Below are 17,544 nucleotides of genomic sequence, written 5' to 3'. Positions count from 1 at the left end.
GTCTTCAATAAAGTTAGGTGTGATGTTGTCTTATTCTTCACGTATCATTGTTTTCTGTGTAGCTAAATGTATATTTTGTGTAGAAAACATTTGTTTTAATACTTTTGAGTGCCTGAAATGGATTAATTGGATATCCATTATATCTTATGGGGAAAATTAATTCAGAATAAGTCAGATTCAGGATAAGTTTCACTCTCTGGAACGGATAAATTATGTAATCTGGGGTTACACTGTATTTTACTCAGTTGCTGACATTTTCTATATTCACTGGGAAGCACTAAATCCATGAGCGTCATACGGCACTTGGGAATGGGAGGCAATCAGATCTGATAGAGGAAGGTGAGGCTAGTTCCAAGTTCTTGGATCAAAAGCTCTTTAACATCAAAGTACCCTTCCATTGGAGGAGGGATTGAGAAAATTTTCAAGAGGTAAAAGCTTTACCAACTAGCTTTATGAGAATTTGTTAGATCAATGAGTGGTGAGAAATGGTTTTTGGAATTTGATGTACAGTGCTGTTAGTGTGTAAACAAGGAAACATGTACGAGGCACAAAATAAGTGGAAGTGGTTAATATAATGCCTGCATTCCTAATGATGGTGATACTGTATTTCAATATACATGCTTTTGAAAATGTAGCATTGAAGAGGGAGGGAAGGGAGGGAAGGGAGGGAAGGGGGGGGGAGAGAGAGAGAGAGAGAGAGAGAGAGAGAGAGAGAGAGAGAGAGAGAGAGAGAGAGAGAGAGAGAGAGAGAGAGAGAGAGAGAGAGAGAGAGTGAGAGTGAGAGAGAGAGTGAGACTGAGAGTGAGAGTGAGAGTGAGAGAGAGAGTGAGAGAGAGTGAGAGTGAGAGAGAGTGAGAGAGTGAGAGTGAGAGAGTGAGAGAGTGAGAGAGTGAGAGTGAGAGTGAGTGAGAGTGAGAGAGTGAGAGAGTGAGAGAGTGAGAGACAGTGAGTGTGTGAGACAGTGAGAGTGATGAGAGACAGTGAGAGTGAGAGACAGTGAGAGTGAGAGACAGTGAGTGAGAGAGCGAGTGAGAGAGCGAGAAAGCGAGCGAGAGCGAGCGACGGAGAGCGAGCGAGAGCAAGCGAGGGAGAGCGAGAGAGAAGAGAGAGAGCAAGAGAGAGCAAGAGACAGCGAGAGCTAGAGCGAGCGAGAGTGAGAGAGCAAGAAAGAGAGAGAGAGAGAGAGAATCACCATGTAAATGGGAAATTGCCAGTCTTAACAAAAAAAAGTGTCTACACATATGTATGTGTTTATGTATGTATATGAGAATGTGTATTTAGGTATGTATATTAAAGCTAATGTACTGCCAAACTAAGATACACTATTTTTTCAATCTTCCATTTTTCCTTATTAAAAGGTTAAAAAATAAAACTAATGTTTTTTCTGGAAAAAGTTATATTCTAAAAACACTTAAAATATACAGTGAGGTCACTTTCCATGACACCTGTTATGAGACCACATCTCTACTGGTAGTGGTATACCAAAACTTCATTTTCAGTATAATACTGGAGTTATGAAAGATTATATTCAAAACTTTAAAGAAACAAACCTGTTAAAATTACAATCTCCATAATACAGCATATATCTTTTTACAAGGAATCCACTTTGTTATATTACTGTTGTAAATTAGTGTGCTTAAATACCACATGTCTCCTTAAGTTGGCTTTTAATGTTGAACGATAATCACAGAATTCACATGCATACGGTTTCTCCCCTGTGTGTGTACGTATGTGACGCCGCATGCTGGTAGCATCCCAAGCTTCATAACCACAATATTCGCACACATGAGGCAATCTGACCCTGCGTCTCTGTCCAGATCCAGGTACCTATGGAACAGGAAGAAACACTCAGATAATACAATGGAGAATTGTCTCAGCAAACTGCTAATTGTTAATTTCCTGTTTCCATAATGTTTAAATGTTCTATTATTTTATGGATTTTTTTTTTCTCTCTGGAGCAGTCTTCTACCTTTTCTTCTTTCATCAATGTACATAGGTTGTTTTTATGTATTCATATGCCTCCTTAAGATGTGATGTTTTAAATTTCCTTTAAGGGCAGATCGATGAGGGCAGTAAGGGCAAGCAAAAGGCTTCTCTCCTGTGTGGATGCGAATATGTCGCTGTAGGTCTAGCTTGTCCCTGGCTTGGTATCCACAATGGCTGCAACCATGGGAAGGTTTGCCTGTCCTGCCCCACCATCGCTGAACCTACGGGAACAGGAGAACCTAATTCATTCATGGCCCTTGCATAGTGCATTCTTCAGTTTTCTGCTATAAGGGTACTAATTATAAATAACATGTTTAAAAATATTTACTGGAAAATAGCTCATCAGTAAATGGAAGCTGCTAAGTGTAGGAATGAGTTTTCCTTTGCTCTTTCCTTGCCGAATGCTTGTTTTAAAAAGTGCATTTTCCTTTACCTATTTGTAAGGTACACCATGCTTCATTAACACATGACTCATGAGATTGGACTTCCGGGCAGAATGATGGGAACAGAAAGGACAGGCGAAAGGCTTCTCTCCAGTGTGCACAAGAATATGGCGTCGCATATCCTTGCTGTTGCGAGTATTGTAGCTGCATAACTCACACTGGTAGACCGGCCTGCTCTTCCCTACCCACGGAGCCACCTAGGGAACAGGAGAAAAATGTTTTAACAGTGGCTTATTAAAATATCCTTCATGTCTTGGCAATTGATGTAATATGATTAACTTTCACAGTCACCTCATAGGTGGAATATATTATTTGTATTCATTTCTGCTTATTTCCCATTAGTCTCACCAGTGTGGCCAATATGGACATTCTTGATATGTGTACTTAAGTTACTCTTTTGAGCAGATCTGTAGGGGCAGTAAAGACAAATGAATGGCTTCTCGCCAGTATGTCTCCTGATGTGCATAGTGAGTTTTGACTCGCTTATGGCCTGGTAACCACACATCTGACATCTGAATTCCCTTCTAGTTGGATCCTTTGGTTTTGATGAAGGCCTTCTACCAGAGGATCCAAAGGAAGACGGAAAGACACCAGAGCTATAACCAGTCGCCACCGTCCCATCTAGGTGCCTCCTACTGCCTGGTTTTGACAAGTCCACTCCCTAGAAGAAAAGAGGAAAATCCCATGAGAGTTACTCCTCTGCTAACTGTCAAGTCACTACAACATATTAAGACTTAAAACAGTAGGAGGCCAATGGAGAGAACCACAGTTCAGCAGGCTTGTTCAAACAAGTACTTCAGTGTACACAGGTATCGTGGATATAGCAGCACAATATACAAAAGACTAACTCTTCAAATTTTAAAAAAACTGTCTATCTTCTCACTCATGTTACTGGTGTTCTTCCTCTACATGGCGAGTCTTGACATGAGTCATGAGGTTACTCTTGTGGGCACATCTGTAGGAACAGTATGGACAGACGAATGGCTTCTCCCCAGTATGCTTGCGGAAATGTATGGTGAGCTTGGACTCACTGATGGCCTGATATCCGCAAACCTGACAGCGATACTCCCGTCTACTGCCATCTTGAGACAAATGGGTTATGGGCCTCCTAATGGTAAAAGGAGCCACGGGTGGTGGAAGAACCACGTGGGGTAAAGTGGTCCTCATCGGCCCATCATGATGCTTGTGACTGGCTGCCCTAGGCAAGTCCGCTCCCTAGAAGAGAAGAGGAAAATCGTGTTACTCCTCTTGATTTGCTGCTGAGGCCACTGAGGGTAGTAAAAATGAAACACGGAGAATCACATCGACTTTCAAAGGTAACTCTGATGTCTTTATTCACTCACTCGCTATTTTATGCCATGTTCAAATACTAAATTCCTAATGTTTTCAATACATTTTCTGTGATTCAGCTATCTCCTTTTCATGTCTTAAGGCAATATGATTCTTAAGGTGGCTCTTTTGGGTAGTACGGTGTGGGCAGTATGGGCAGGCGAAGGGCTTCTCCCCAGTGTGAGTCCTGATGTGACGGTTCAAGTTGTCATTGTCCCGGGCACAGTAGCCACAAAAGCCACAAACGAACATGTTCCTGCCTCTGGCCGGGGACTTGCCTCTGATGGTTGACCACACCTACGGGAGAGAAACAGTTCACTGGAATGAGCCTATCATTATTCCTTAATTTCCTTATGCTATTGGTCACTTTCACCTCACTTTAGCACCACTTTTCTTTTTCCCCAAAAGACATATGTACCATCACGTCTTTGAACTTCATGAACAAAAGAATAAAACAATTTTCAAACCAATTATCTGCCAAAAGTGTTTCACTTTATAAGTATCTTGTTCATTCTGTTGCACTACTACTGTCAACTGGTTTCAGCTATATAGTGTACAGTAAGAGTCAATAATCACTTCTTAATAACACTTATGTTTATTTATATTTTAGGTGCTCTGTTGGTGTTTGACAGCCAGATGTCTCTTTAAGTTGCCTTTCTGTGTGGATCGATATGAACATAGGTGGCAGGCGAAGGGCTTTTCACCAGTGTGAACCCTCAGATGACGCCGTAAGTCCTGGTTGTCTCGGGCAGGATGTCCACATATAGGGCACATTGGGATGGTCCTCAAGCCACGCTGCCCTTCCCCCACCTACGGAGAAAAATTGCAGGTCCTAGTGAATTCCCTGAGGATCAGCAGGGATGCTGTCTGATTCCTAATTAAAAGGTGGACAACAGAAGAAGAGATATATAATACAAGCAAATTATTCCCATAAACAGTATCAGTAGTAGTAGAACTAGAAACAAAGAAGAGAAAAATTTTATTTAACACATCGGCCATCTCCCACCTAAGTAGGGTAGCCCGAAAAAGAAAAACTTTCATCATTATTCACTCCACCACTGTCTTGCCACAGGCATGTTGATACTACAGTTATAAAACTGCAACATTAACACCCCCTCCTTCAGAGTGCCGGCACTGCACTTCCCATCTCCAAGAATCAAGTCCGGCCTGCTGATTTTCCTGAATCCCTTCATAAATGTTACCTTGCTTACACTCCAACAGCACGACAAGTCTTAAAAACCATTTGTCTCCATTCGCTCCTAACATGTTCATGCACGCTTGCTAGAAGTCCAAGCCCCTCGCCCACAAAACCTCCTTTATCCCCTCCCTCCAACCTTTCCTAGGCTGACCCCCTACCCTGCCTTCCCTCCACTACAGATTTATACTCTCAAAATCATTCTATTTCGTTCCATTCTCTTTCCATACCCAAACCATCTCAATAGCCCCTCCTCATCCCTCTGGATAACAGTTTTGGTAATCCCACACTTCATCCTGATCTCCAAACTACATATTCTTTGCATTACATTCACACCACACACTGCCCTCAGACATGACATCTCCACTGCCTCCAGCCTTCTCCTTGTTACAACATTCACAACAAATGCCTCACACCCATACAAGAGCACTGGTATAATTATACTCATACACTCCCCTCTTTGCTATCATGGATAAAGTTCCTTGTCTCCACAGACTCCTCAATGTGCCACTTACCTCTTTCCCCTCATTAATTCTATGATTTACCTCATCCTTCATAGACCCATCTGCTGACACATTCACTCTCAAATATCTGAACACATTCACCTCCTCCGTACTCTATCCCTCCAATCTGATACCCAATCTTCCATTACCTAATTTTTTTTTATAATCACCTTACTCTTTCCTCTAGTCACTCGTAATTTCCATCTTTTACATACCCTAACAAATACAGAAATATCAGAAAAATGATTTAACAAAATTATGAGGGGTGTGTGGCAGGGCTGAGAGAATGGAAGATAGAAGGAAAAAAAAAATATACCTGTGACCAGTTTCAAGGACTCTTTCACGGCTGCAGAAAGGGAGACAAGGAAGAAAGGTAAGGAGAAACCAGAAAAGCAAGAGAGAAAAGACAGAGCAAGAGAGAAAAGCCACTGAGCAGCATCAAGGCCCCCCCTTCCCACAAAGGGTTAGGAACCTATACCTTTATTTTTCTATGAATTTAGAGAGAGCGAGCCAGAGACATACATACATACGGAGAGAGGAATGGAGAAGTTTAATAATTCAAGATAAATGGTAAATTTCTGGATTGTGAAAGTCAATATCCCCAAGTAAAGTTCATGATTCCATCTATCACCGTGGAGCTAAAAACCTTGAATTTCATATCTAAAAGTTTGCTTTTTAATTAAAAATAATTTATGTTCCACAAGTCAAGTAAAGAGAACCAATTGTTAAAGATCCAACAATGAAGTATCATGACATATGGTTTTCCTTTTGGACAGAATACCAAAATTTTTGCCAATATCAATACATTTTCATCAAAATTAGCTGATGCCAACCAATACTGAAGCCAATACCATCAAAATTAGCCAATACCCACTGATAACTAGGCCAATACTTAACCCTTTCCTTGTTGGTCCAGTAATATTACAGCTTGGAAGCCAGTGTTGGTCCCATAATATTACGCCAAAATTCTAGAAGCTTCAAATCTTGCGGGAGAAAACTGGTAAGCCTACATACGAGAATGGGTCTGAGTGGTCACTGTGCACAGTATAAAAAAAATATCCTCTAGCACACATTGCATGAGAAAAAAAAAAAAGACTGTTTTTGGTTTAACCTTTTGAGGGTAGAGAGCCTCGTTCCTGAACTCCCACTGGGGGTTGAAAAATATTCGGGGAAAAAAATAATTCTTATGAAATGAGAGAATCTTTTCCTGATCATAATAACACCAAAAGTATGAAATTTGATGGAAAATTTACAGAATTGAACTTTCGCGAAGTTAGCGATCTCAACAATATTAAAGCATTGACAATTTCACCCAATTTTTAACCCCATTTTCGGCCAATTCCGATGTTCCAATCGACTAAAATATAGCTATTTCCCTAGAACTCCATTTGTTTTATCAACTGAGTACAAGAAACCACCCATTTACCAATTTCAACTACCCAATAAAGTGGTAAGAAATTGGTAATTTGGCCAATTTCAGACAAATGTCAAAAGATGCCAATTTCAAAATATGGTCCAGAACAAACAAGACAAATTCCTGGCATTGAAATAATATTTTCTCTGTTCATTATTCACATCTCCAGGCCTCTCATATTACTCTTGCTTTCTATTTTGAATTTTTATTCGCACACAAAAATACAAGATTTACTGTTATGAAGTCTACTGCATTATTGTAATAACTGTATAAATAATGTCAATCAAATTCATGACTGCATATTAGACCGGCCAGTTGGACACGTATTGGACAGTGACGTCATTTGTTTACTCTTGAACATCGGCAAAAATCAAACATTTCTGCTACTTTGAGCTCAATTTCAAGGTTCTTTTCATCGTGAAACCAATCAACATCATCTCTATTTCTGTAATATCAAATGAGACCAAGAAAACGAGAATACAACCATGAATATTATACGAAAATACACCTCAAAGTTGGCATTTTAATCCAAAACACAGAAGTTTTTTTCTCTCAATATGCACTGCGTGCTGCAGGATTTTTTTTATACTGTGCACACTAACCATGGAGACCCATTCTCCCACATGTGGGGCTACCAGCTTTCTCTCGCTTGATTTGAAGCTTACTTCCAGTTGCAGCACTGAACAAGACACTGGCTTCATGCCTCTGTTTCAACCCATTCACTGTCAGTTATGTAGGCCTATGTGACTGGGGCCAGAGGCGCTTACCTACATCTACCCCTCGAGTTACGAGATTAACGTGTGCTATGAGTTGGCTAACAATGTAAAAACACGTAACAAAGTAACGAGTTTAACATTACTTTCCATGTGAAAAATTACTTCAACTTCATGTCATTTCACCCTAAATTAGAGTTCTAAAGTAAATAGTATTAGAAAATAGTCAAAAAAGCACCACAAACAAAACAAAAAAAATACAAAAGGTGTAATAATTCTTACGAGTTTAATCTGTTGGTGACCTGACTTTCATCTCGATTTGCTCATTTGTTGAGTCAATTTCCTCATTTAAATTAACTGAAATGGAACTAATCCATTCCAGTGGAATTCCAGCCACGACAAAATACAGTGGACCCCCGACCAATGAAGGCATCATCTAACGATAAATTCAACTAACGAAGTGTTTGAGCGTAAAATTTTTGGCCCGACCAACGATGAAAAACTCGACCAACACGACTCATCCGGAATGCATCTACGTGTCCCGAATGGCCTGAGCGTCCTTTGCTGCCCCACCTTCATTTAGTGTGCCAATGTTTACAAGCCAGTGTGGTCACATCCACGCATACATTCAGTACATTTTGTATTATTCCAGTGTTTTTAGTGCTTGTAACTGCTAAATGTGCCATGGACCCCGAGAAAGCTTCTAGTGCCAACCCTGTGGTAAAAAGGGTGAGAATTACATTTGAAATGAAGGAGGACATCATCACAAACTATGAAACTGGAGTGCATGTCTCCGAGATGGCCAGGTTGTACAACAAACCCCAATCACCCATCACTACTATCTTGGCCAACAGAAAGGCAATCAAGGAAGCTCTTCTTCTGAAAGGTGCAAGTATGTTTTCGAAACACAGAGTGCAAGTACTCGATGTTGAGAGACTGTTATTGGTGTGGATAAACGAAAAACTGATTCCAGAAGATAGCATTTCTCAAGCGATCATATGTGAAAAGGCAAGGCAGTTGCATGACAATTTAATTAAAAAAATACCTGCAACTAGTGGTGATGTGAGTGAATTTAAGACCAGTAAAGTTTGGTTTGAGAGATTTAAGAATCATAGTGGCATACACAATGTGATAAGGTATGGAGAGGCTGCCAGGTCAGACAAAAAAGTGGCTGAAAAATATGTACAGGAATTCCAGGGGTACATAGAGGCTGAAGGATTGCAACCCCAACAAGTAATTGTGATGAAACAGGCCTGTTTTGGAAGAAAATGCCAAACAGGACCTACACTACACAGCAGGAAAAAGCACTCCCAGGACACAAGCCTATGAAGGACAGAGTTACTTTAATGTTGTATACTAATGCTAGTGGGGATTGCAGAGTGAAGCCTCTACTCGTGTATCACTCTGAAACTCCCAGAGTGTTAAGGAAAAACAATGTCGTCAAGACTAATTTGTGTGTGATGTGGAGGGCAAACAGTAAGGCATGGGTCACTAGGGACATTTCTATGACTGGTTTTACCATGTGTTTGGCCCCACTGTGAAAAATTACCTCCTCGAAAATAAATTGGACCTCCTGGTTTTAGACAATGCTCCTACTCACTGTACATATTTCTCACCTTCTTTACCACAGGCTTGGCACTAGGAGCTTTCTTTGGAGCCATGGTAGCTTATTTAGTACTTGCAAGCACTAAAATGAGTGGAATATTATGAAATATTTCGTAGGAGCACTTGAGGGGACTTTCACTCACTCGTAAACAATGCCAGATTGGCTGGGTAGGGAGGCTGCCCCGGCTCACACTGTGTGTACGCATCCCGGACAAACTACTATTCGCAAGTCAACCTATGAAAAGCGAGTCCATGTTTATACGAAAATAACCCTATGATTGGCGAAATTTACGATTGCCGAGAACTACAAAAAGCGAGGGACCACTGTACAAGAAACTGCCCAATTACCTATTTCAATTACCCAATAACATGGTCAGAAATTGGCAATTTGGCCAATTTCACAAAAAATAAAAAAATATGCAAATTTCAAAATAGGGTCCAGAATGAACAATGCAGACATTCCTGGCTCTAAAATAACATTTTCATTGTTCATCAGTCACGTCTTCAGGCCCCTCTGATATTACTCTTGCTTTCTATTTTGAATTATTCAAACAACTAATAGAAGATATACTGTTATGCAGACTATTGCAATATTGTAATAATTGTATAAATAATGTCAACCCATTCATGACTGCATATTAGAATGGCTACTTGGACATTTATTTGACTATGACATCATTTGTTTACTTTTGAACATTGGCAAAAATCAAACATTTCCCCTACTTAGAGCTTCATTTCAAGGTTCTTTTCACAGTAAAACCAATCAAAATCACCTCTATTTCTATACTTTTTCCATTCTATCAAAAGACACCAAGAAAATGAGAATACAACCATAAATACTATACGAAAATAGACCACAAAGTCAGTGTTTTAATATAAAAAATAGTCGGAGATTGTTTTTTCTCACTATGCACTGCGTGCTGCAGGATTTTTTTATATGGTGCACACTGACCACACAGACCCATTCTCTCACATGTGGGCCTACCAGCTTTCTCCTGCTTGATCTGAAGCTGCTAGAATTTATGAGTATATATACTTCAAACACAGTGGCTCATAAGATGTATATATACGACCCAAACAGTCAAAGGGTTAAGACCCTTACTGACCTCTCTTCACTCTTTTATGCTTTTCTATTTTTTACTCTTTTTTTTTTTTTTTTTTAATAGTTTTTCCACTCCTGGGTTCATGGTCAACACTTATTTCAAATATATTTAAAGATAAAAATTAATATACTGAGTGGAAGCAAAACGCGTAGGAGAATGTGCTCGTAGATTAGTGGGTAGGCTGTGAAAGGCTATCATGTCGAACATAACATATGATGTAGAGCACCTAGTTTAACACTTTCAGCGTACAGACCCCTGATCTGAAACTTTTTCTCAATTTGTCCAAATTTTCTCCCATCCCCTCGATTATTTTTTGTGAAGAATGGAATCTTTCTTCTGAAGATAATGACACCTCAAGTACAAAATTTGATGTAAAACTTACGGAATTATGCTGGCGCAAAGTTAGTGGTCTCGGAGCAATTTATAAACTTGTGATTTCATACACTTTGAGTCCTGCTTTAGGCCAATTCCATTATTCCAGTTGACAAAGCTCTAAGTTATTTCACTATTATGCCTTCCATTCAACCAACTGAGCACAAGAAACTGCCCATTCAACTATTTTGACTACCCTATGAAGTGACCAGAATTCGGTAATGTGACCAATTTCACTAAAAATTTAATATACGACAATTTAAAAATAGGGTCCAAAATAAACAATGAACACATTCTTGGCACTAAAACATTTCCTCTTGTTCATCAGTCATGTCCCCAGCCCTCTCCTACATCACACTTTTTTTTTTGTAATTGTATAAACAATGTCAACCCATTCATGACTGCATATCAGACTGGCCAGTTGGACACGTATTCGACAGTGACGTCATTTGTTTATTCTTGAACCTTGGCAAAAATCAAATATTTCCGCTACTTGAGCTCAATTATAAGGTACTTTTCATCGTAAAATCAATCAAGATCATCTCTCTCTCTGTAATATACCTTCCATTCTATCAAAAGCAACCAAGAAAACGAGAATACAACCATCAATACCATACGAAAATACACCTTACCCCTTAAACTGTCTACACGTAGATATACGTTCATGTGCGGCAGGCTCCGAACATAGATCAACGTTTTATTTTTCATTCCAATAGGCATGAGTCGCCTAGGCATGAAAGAATGGGTCTGTGCACTCAGTGTGCGCACTATGAAAAAAATCTGGGAGCACATTGTGGGAGCACCAGTTCAACTGAACGCCAGCTAGAGCAAGTATCATGGCAAACACAAATGATTCACTGATGTCATGTCATATTAACACTCACATTTTAAGAGGAAAGTACAAATAGGTTGGATAAATGCATGAGTGGGTGTGAGTCGAACCTGACTAGCTTGTGCTACTAGGACAGATGTCGTGCTCCTTCTTTCAGTGGATGTGACCTGACTAGGTGGGTCATTGGTCTAAGCCGGGGGTGACATGGACCTGCTTTGCATGGGCCAGTAGACCTGCTGCAGTGCTCCTTCTTTATGTCCTTATGTATTCGGCTGGCTAGCTGGCTGGCTTTGGCTGTCTCATTCTGTATCTGTCTATATCTCTGCTGTATCATTCTGTATCTGTCTATATCTCTATCTGTCTATATCTGTCTGTCTAGATCACTGTCTATTTGTATCTCATGTACTCATAAATACAATTATACATAATGTAAATTACCTAGGATAACCCAAAAATTCCAGGCCAAGTGCTATACAGTGTTTGTAGATATAAGACATAAATAAACATGATGCAAATAATAGCAGTGTCACTTGCTCAGCAATCAGGGAGCGGCCCATACACCACAAACCAACAGGTTTACTAGCTGCTCTCTGAGACAGAGACAAGCCGATGGAAAGACAGACACACACAGGCAAACAGAAGGACAGATAAGCAGAACTAGACAGATAAACAGAGCTAGGCAGACAGACAGATAGACAGACTGACAGACATACAGAGACATGTTTGTGTGCAAGAGTAAAAACATATAAAGGCAAGGTTCCCCCTCCAGAAATGCACATTCATTAAATGTCACTGCTATCTGATGCTGTCATAACACAAATAGTCAAGGAACTCATATTACACTCTCCAGGTAATCTCCAGGTAAACACTCCAGGCACACACAGAAGACAGAAAGACATTTAAGCTGAACTGGACAGACAGATAAGCAGAACTAGGCAGAGAGACAGACAGGCAGATAGATGTACAGATAGGCAAACAGTCATGCAAACAGAGAGACATACAAAGACATGTTTGTGTGCAAGAGTAAAAACATATAAAGGCAAGGTTCCCTCCAACAGTGCACATTCTGACCCTTGTCATAACACCATGCTTCAAGGAGGTTCATACTCCAGCATGTCTAAAACATTGCTGGGACCTATAAATACTTTGCATATATTTCTAGACAATAGTAAATGACCAGGGCAGGTGAAAATGTTCACCTGTCAGTGTGATTGTTACAATTTGAGTACTATTTCAGTACATAATATTAGTGTCAGACCAAAGATTGGCTATGAAATCACAAGAACTATTATAAATTGTAATTATCAGAACATAAGAATTATATACATTAAAATAAAAACGAGAAAAAAAAGGCAAATCGGCAACACTTCTGCAGGCGGCAGGACTAGATGATGCCGTCAGGTGAGCATCCAGAGCCAACTTCACAGTCTTATATCTCGGTAAGTACTGGTCCTAAAAAAAATTTTTTTTTTTGTCTTAAACCACACAGAAAATACCCCTCTTTAATTTAAAAACAAAAAACTATTTTTTTCAAAATATTTGGAGTGTCACACAGGCGAACGTAGATCTATGTTTGAACAGTTTAACCCTTTGACTGTCGCAACCCCCAATCCTGAGGTGTCTCCTGGTGTCGCAAAATTTAAAAAAAAAAAATGATTTTTTATGAAATGATAGAGAATCTTTTCCCGATTGTAATGACACAAAAAAAAAAAATGAAATTTGATGGAAAACTGACGGAATTATGCTCTCGCGAAGTTAGCGACCTCGGCGCTGTTTACAAATCGGGAATTTCGCCCACTTTGAGCCCTATTTTCGGCTAATTCCATTGTTCCAGTCGCCCAAACTCATAGCAATTTCTTTAGAACTCCATTTTTTCTATCGATTGAGTACAAAAAACTGCCCATTTACCGATTTCAACTACCTAATTATGTGGTCAGAAATTTGCAATTTGGCCAATTTCACAAAAACTAAAAAATATGACAATTTCAAAATAAGGTACAGAATGAACAATGCAGACATTCCTGGCTCTAAAATAACATTTTCTTTGTTCATCAGTCATGTCTCCAGGCCCCTCTGATATTACTCTTGCTTTCTATTTTCAATTTTTATTCAAACAAAAAATAGAAGACCTACTATTATGCAGACTACTGCAATACTGTAATAATTGTATAAATAATGTCAACCCATTCATGACTGCATATTAGAATGGCTAGTTGGATATTTATTGGACAATGGCATTATTTGTTTACTTTAGAACATTGGCAAAAATCAAACATTTTCCATACTTTGAGCTCCATTTCTAGGTTCTTTTTATAGTAAAATCAATCAGAATCACCTCTATTTCTATAATATGTTTTCCATTCTATCAAATGAGGCCAAGAAAACGAGAATACAACCATAAATACTATATGAAAATAGACCACAAAGTCGGCATTTTAATTAAAAAAAAAAAAAAGGGTCGGAGTTTTTTTTCTCATTATGCACTGCGTGCTGCAGGATTTTTTTCATATGGTGCACACTGACCACACAGACCCATTCTCTCACATGTGGGCCTACCAGCTTTCTCCTGTTTGATTTGAAGCCGCTAGAATTTGTGAGTATATATATGTCAAACACGGTACCTCGTAAGACGTATATATACGGCCGCGACAGTCAAAGGGTTAAGGGTTAAAGTTGGTGTTTTAAATAAAAAACTGCAGTAGGAGTTTTTTTTTTCTCATTATGCACTGTGTAGTGCAGAATTTTTTTTATACTGTGCACACTGACCATGCAGACCTATTCTCTCACATGTAAGTCTACCAGCTTTCCCCCACTAGATCTGAAGCTGCTAGAATTCTGGCTTATTAATACAGCACCAACACTCGCTTGAAAGCTGTATTAATATGACACCGATGGTGAAAGCATTAAACCATGCACACGATCACAGTTTTGTTTTTCCAGTCCTGCACTGCATGGGGCAGGACTTTTTTCATGTTGTGCACACTCACCGCACAGACGAATTTTTTCATATCTAGGCCAAAATTTACAGCTCACAGTTTATCTGAGTGAACTGAGCTCATGTAGTACTACATGACAAACCCTGAGCTCAAAGCTGTGACACTATGCATGTACCCTGAAAGGGTTAAAGGTGTTCTAGCACTTCAAACATGGGGAAATGCTTAGCCCAACATTGTTCCACTTGGAATATGTGGTATAGTAAATAAATAAATAAATAAATAAATAAATAAATAAATATATATATATATATATATATTTATAGAGGGGCAACTGATATATCGGATCATTATTTAGTTGTAGCTACAGTTAGAGTAAGAGGTAGATTTGAAAAGAGGAAGGTGGCAACAACAAGAAACAGGGAGGTGAAAGTGTATAAACTAAGGGAGGAGGAAGTTCGGGCGAGATATAAGCGACTATTGGCAGAAAGGTGGGCTAGTGCAAAGATGAGTAGTGGGGGGGTTGAAGAGGGTTGGAATAGTTTTAAAAATGCAGTATTAGAATGTGGGGCAGAAGTTTGTGGTTATAGGAGGGTGGGGGCAGGAGGAAAGAGGAGTGATTGGTGGAATGATGAAGTATAGGGTGTGATAAAAGAGAAAAAGGTAGCTTACGAGAGGTTTTTACAAAGCAGAAGTGTTATAAGAAGAGCAGAGTATATGGAGAGTAAAAGAAAGGTAAAGAGAGTGGTGAGTGTGCAAAAGGAGAGCAGATGATAGAGTGGGAGAGGCACTGTCAAGAAATTTTAATGAAAATAACAAAAAACTTTTGGAGTTAAACAAGTTAAGAAAGCCTAGGGAAAGTATGGATTTGTCAGTTAAAAACAGAGTAGGGGAGTCAGTAGATGGGGAGAGGGAGGTATTAGGTAGATGGCGAGAATATTTTGAGGAACTTTTAAATGTTGAAGAAGAAAGGGAGGCAGTAATTTCATGCACTGGCCAGGGAGGTATACCATCTTTTAGGAGTGAAGAAGAGCAGAATTTAAGTGTGGGGGAGGTACGCGAGGCATTACGTAGAATGAAAGGGGGTAAAGCAGCTGGAACTGATGGGATCATGACAGAAATGTTAAAAGCAGAGGGGGATATAAGAACATAAGAACATAAGAACATAAGAACATAAGAACATAAGAACGAAGGAACACTGCAGAAGGCCTACTGGCCCATGCGAGGCAGGTCCAAGTCCCTACCGGCTTAAGCCAATGCACCCAACCTAGTCAGGTCAGGTCACATTGACTCAAGGGAGGAACACGGCAACCGACCCGTTAGCACAAGCTATCAGGTCTAACTCACACCCACCCACATCTACTCATGTATTTATCCAACCTATTTTTAAAGCTACACAACGTTCTGGCCTCTATAACGGTACTTGGGAGTTTGTTCCACTCATCCACAACTCTATTACCAAACCAGTACTTTCCTATATCCCTCCTGAATCTGAATTTTTCCAACTTAAAACCATTGCTGCGAGTCCTGTCTAGGCTAGATATTATCAGCACACTATTTACATCCCCTTTATTTATTCCTGTCTTCCACTTATAAACCTCAATCATATCCCCCCTAATTCTACGTCTTTCTAGAGAGTGCAGTTTCAGGGCCCTTAGTCTATCCTCATAGGGAAGGTTTCTGATACATGGGATCATCTTTGTCATCCTCCTTTGTACATTTTCCAGAGAATTTATATCCATTCTGTAATACGGTGACCAAAACTGTGCAGCATAATCTAAATGAGGCCTAACCAAGGATGTATAGAGTTGAAGAACAACCTGAGGACTCCTATTATTTATGCTTCTTGATATGAAGCCAAGGATTCTATTAGCTTTATTGCGAACACTTATGCACTGTTGTCTTGGTTTCAGATTACTGCTAACCAGAACTCCTAAATCTTTTTCGCAATCCGTAATATTAAGATCTACATTATTTAGTTTATATGTGGCATGGTTATTGTCCTGTCCAACATTTAGAACTTTGCATTTGTCTATATTAAACTGCATCTGCCACTTCTCCGACCACTGCATCAGTCTATTCAAATCTTCCTGGAGTGCTCGAATGTCCTCGTCAGAATGAATTCGACGGCCTATTTTGGTGTCATCGGCAAACTTGCCGATGTCGCTCTTTATGCCCTCATCTATGTCGTTTATGTAGATTGTGAACAGCAGGGGGCCCAACACTGACCCCTGTGGAACACCGCTCGTGACGCTTCCCCACTCTGATTTCTCCCCATTTATGCAAACTCTCTGCTGCCTATTTGTCAACCATGCCTCTATCCAGGAAAAAATTTCTCCTCCTATTCCATGTGCTTTAATTTTCCTCAATAGTCTCTGATGTGGGACCCTGTCAAAAGCCTTACTGAAGTCCATATACACAATATCATATTCGTTACCATGATCTACCTCCTCAAATACCTTAGTGAAAAAAGTTAATAAATTCGTAAGGGGAAGGTACCTAGGGATTGGCAGAGAGCATGTATATTCCCTTTATATAAAGGGAAAGGGGACAAAAGAGATTGTAAAAATTATAGAGGAATAAGTTTATTGAGTATACCAGGAAAAGTGTACGGTAGGGTTATAATTGAAAGAATTAGATGTAAGACAGAATGTAGGATGGCGGATGAGCAAGGAGGTTTCAGAGTGGGTAGGGGATGTGTAGATCAAGTGTTTACATTGAAGCATATATGTGAACAGTATTTAGATAAAGGTAGGGAAGTTTTTATTGCATTTATGGATTTAGAAAAGGCATATGATAGAGTGGATAGAGGAGCAACGTGGCAGATGTTGCAAGTATATGGAATAGGAGGTAAGTTACTAAATGCTGTAAAGAGTTTTTATGAGGATAGTGAGGCTCAGGTTAGGGTGTGTAGAAGAGAGGGAGACTACTTCCCGGTAAAAGTAGGTCTTAGACAGGAATGTGTAATGTCACCATGGTTGTTTTATATATTTATAGATGGGGTTGTAAAAGAAGTAAATGCTAGGGTGTTCGGGAGAGGGGTGGGATTAAATTATGGGGAATCAAATTCAAAATGGGAATTGACACAGTTACTTTTTGCTGATGATACTGTGCTT

General features: G+C 39.6%; 1 protein-coding gene across 10 annotated transcripts in view; it reads right to left on the bottom strand.

Annotated features, from left to right (window-relative positions):
• LOC128684990 (tigger transposable element-derived protein 1-like) overlaps positions 1–17,544 on the bottom strand; it is a 156,018-nt gene that overhangs the window by 57,391 nt on the left and 81,083 nt on the right. For 5 of the 10 annotated variants that reach the window (XM_070103900.1, XM_070103904.1, XM_070103919.1 and 2 more), the window contains one exon: positions 4,402–4,568. The exons of 2 other annotated variants lie outside the window; for them this stretch is intronic. The gene's annotated coding sequence lies outside the window, so the exon portion shown is untranslated. Of the gene's footprint in view, positions 1–1,754; positions 4,056–4,401; positions 4,569–17,544 lie in introns of those variants that run through there. 3 more of the 10 variants (XR_011394509.1, XR_011394510.1, XR_011394507.1) reach the window with 2 other exon arrangements.

This window comes from Cherax quadricarinatus, chromosome 5, assembly GCF_038502225.1.
Source record: "Cherax quadricarinatus isolate ZL_2023a chromosome 5, ASM3850222v1, whole genome shotgun sequence".
NCBI classification, from domain to species: Eukaryota; Metazoa; Arthropoda; class Malacostraca; order Decapoda; family Parastacidae; genus Cherax; species Cherax quadricarinatus.
This window is presented reverse-complemented; position numbering and strand designations above follow the sequence as displayed.